The sequence below is a fragment of the Drosophila albomicans genome, chromosome X (assembly GCF_009650485.2).
Source record: "Drosophila albomicans strain 15112-1751.03 chromosome X, ASM965048v2, whole genome shotgun sequence".
Taxonomy (NCBI): Eukaryota; Metazoa; Arthropoda; class Insecta; order Diptera; family Drosophilidae; genus Drosophila; species Drosophila albomicans.
In genome coordinates, this window is record NC_047627.2 from 8387409 (window position 1) to 8391299 (window position 3891).

Consider the following 3891-nt stretch of genomic DNA (forward strand, 5'->3'; position numbering starts at 1 on the left):
GCACCTATTTAAAAAAGATAAGCTTTAAAACAGTTTGTTTTAATTGTAATAATTGTATTTAAAAAATCTTTACAGTAAGAAAGTTATAGAACCAATCAATTAATATTTTCCTAAGAAAATTGAACTATTTTTGGTATATAACTTAAATTTTATATTGCAGCTGGAAATATTTTGCTTTATATGTACTTCTTAATCATATTGCTTTGAGCATCAAAAACGAATAATAATAGGATAACTAGCTAGCTTATCAATTGACAAGTTCTTTACCTTGGCGTCCATTGCGTTGAATTCGTTTTGCAAAAGTTTTGTTTTTTGGAACACGAAACTACAAACACAAGCAAACACGTGCATTCACACACACACACACACACACACATGAAAGCTCTTTCATTGCTGCTGTTTGCTTAGAACAAGTGTCAGCGTTTGTACGAGTCTGTGTGTGTGTGTGTGTGTGTGTTTTTTTTTTGTGCAGCAGCAGCAGCAACTTCACTGCGAAATGAATGAATAAAGTTAGTTGGACAAATTGCATTTTCCGAAAATATTATCCCAAACAAGTAATTGAAAATTTGTTGGTCGTATTTATGGCCACATCGTGGATGCGGATTTTGTTGCTCGCAGAACATTTCCAAAACCGCCAGCACAAATTACCAGCTTATAAGAAGTTAGAATAGCAAAAAGGGAAAATAGAGAAACAGACACGCTACATTTCGGAGCAATTGTTATTCATTGTGCTTTTTTTTGCATAATTCATTAATGTGCGATGATTTCCGCATAAATCATTTAAAAAAATTGCTAGCTTAGATTGACCTTAAGGAATATTATTTAGTATATAAATATACTGTATATACGATATGCCGTTTATATGCTTTGGTATATTAATATACCATATATCTTATTTATTTTATAAAATTGGTATATAAAAAAGTATGAGTTTAATAATTATTTTTCTTGGAAATATTTCATCAGCAAATTGATCCGAATAACTGATTTATTTAAGGTACAGCTATGAATTAAAAAAAAAGAATTTATTTTAATTTTTCCGCCAAACAAATTTCACTAAAAACAACTTAACATAGCATTCGAATTTAACGCATGTTTCGTTAAGGAATAACTTAAGCATATAAAAGAAAGCTTACACAATATTTGTTACAAGAATAATTACTTAAATGCTTAAGGAAAGAAAAAATAAAAGACGATTAGTATCTCTGTGAATTTATTTTAAAAGCAAAAAAAATTCGACTTCACTTCAATTTATTTATTTAAAATTTATCTTTTATAATTTGGAAATTGATGATCAAAAAAAGCTGAAGCCAAAATACCTACTTATCTTTATTTATTTCAATATATTCATTTATCACTTTAGGTAAACACAAAATTTTAAAAGTAGCAACGAAAAAAAAATATAATTCATTTGAGTGAATGTATTTTAAACCTTTCAAATGTAATTAAAAGAAATTATTGTTGTTTTTTCAAAAAATAAAAAAAGCAAAACAGAAAACCCAATAAATTTAAATTTAAATTTTGAAATGTTAACAAAAAACTTTATGTTTCTCACAATTGTACAAATAGCAAAAAAAAATCTCAATTTCGATTAATTTAATGTATTTAAAAATTCTCTTTTATCGCTTTCAAAGTTTAGCTAATTTCAGTCAATATCAAAATCATTTCCACTTAGCATAGAAAAAAACGACTTTTAAGTGCTGCTTAACATGCAAATAGCAATTAGTTTGAATTGTTGCTAACATTCAGTGTTGTATCAAGCTATTCAAGCTGGTAAATTGCAGTAATTTTGACACTCCAAATAGTATGTTGAATTGCTCAAAAAGTTGGCTATACTTGGGTTAATGCTTAAGCGCTGGCATGTGGCTGTTTTTCGCTTTTTTTTTTGCTTCTCTGTTAGCCGCAAACCACTCGAGAAGACACACACACTAGTGTAGACAAGCACCCTAAGGCACGTACACGCACACGCACGCATGCACACGCATACACACAGAGAGAGAGATGAGGGGAAAAAAGTAATACGAATATGATGTCAAGAGCGTAATTATTGAATTACTTTGCACACACACATGCCAACGCACACACACTAACACTCCTAACAGCCGCACCCTCGCACACACACACACACACACACTCAGGGCAGACTCGTAAAAAAGTTAAGGTGGCAAGGTGGCGCATGTACGTGGTAATATTATGCAATATAAAGTGGCAACTTGTAAATGTGTAAAATGCCAGTTACAACTGAATGTTGGTGTTGGCTGCTCTGTTTTGTGGGGAAGAGGTGCGGCCGGGGGACAGCTTGTGTCAGGCGGCAACAACAACAACACAAACACCAACAACACACAAAAAAATTAAAAGCAAAACAAAACTACAGCAACAATTGCAATAACAACAAGAAGCAGGCAAAAAATTGAGAGAAAAAAAAAACTGAAACAGCTACGTATGTCCAACAGCAGCGCTAAGTGTAGCACGGCACGTTCACGGGCAACATTCACACACACACACACTCATTCACACTCACACACACACACACAAACGGACGGACACACATTCGCATTCGCTTATGCGGTTAAAGTAGTGGCAAAAGTACTAGTAGCCAACACGCAAAATAACAACAACAAAAAATCACAAAACAAAAAAGTAACAAAACTTTACAAAAAGAAAATAGTTACAGGTACAAAATGAACGACTCCCACATATCCTTGAAAGCAAAAGAAATGAAAGAAAAGTCACTAGATTTTACAATATATTTTGGTGCTAAAAATAGCTTTCATAAAAATATTGAAAAATTAATGGAATTGCTTTGCTGGGAACTTTTTTGTATTTATTCATTCAATAGAGGATTTATCCTAGTCCTATATAAAACCTGATAATATATAATATTATTCTGATAAATTTGAAAATTTCACAGAATGTACATTATAAAATGATGTAAAGGAGAATATAATCCAATAAAAGCTGCTTAGGAAATAATGTTAAATACATTAAGTTAGAAAAATTAATTTAAAGAAAGAAAAGAAAAAACGTGCTAAAGTCAAGACTAAAATCTTGTATCAATATTTTATAATGTCAAAATTAAACCAAAAAGGTTTATTCTTAAATAAAGATATAGATTCAAGATTATCAAACAATATTAAATTAAGATTTTTTTTAAGCAAAATAAATTGATTTCCGTTTATTATATAGTATATACATTTTTAGTTGCACGTTTATACACTATTTATAAAAATGATGTATGTTGTACAATCTTTTTTTTAATTAATTACATTTTTGTCACTTGTTTTTTATATGCGAACCAATTATAGAAGAAACAATATAACATAAACATATAAATACAAAATAAAAGTTTATTTCTTTACAGCAATGAAATTCGTTAAATCATGGTAAACTGTTCCAGAGTCGTTTTGCATATTAAATCTTAATTTCACACTAGGTCTTAATTGTACTTTTTCCCCCTGTAAATTTGCATAATTAAAGTAAAACACCCCACTTGATGTGCGCCTTGCAGGGTATAGAAAAAACCAGTATTCCTGCATATGTGTGTGTACTTCTTTTTTCTATGCATATGACTGTGTGTTTGTGTGAATGTGCAGCGCGTGCCTTTTGGTGTCCATGTGGTAACAGTTACTCCCACACACAATCACACACACACACACACGGACACAAACACAAATGAACATACGTGAAGAACAGCACGCTCACCTATGCATAGAAAGAAATGTTTACCTTAAATTACCGCCATGCATTCGTTGCTCTCGCTCACACTTTGCCTCCCCTCCCCTCCCCTATCCACCCACTTTCCCTCTCTCGCTCTACATGTGTGAGTGTGTGTGTGTGTGTGTGTGTGTGTGTGTGTGTGTGTGTGTGTGTGTGTGTGTGTGTGTGTGTGTG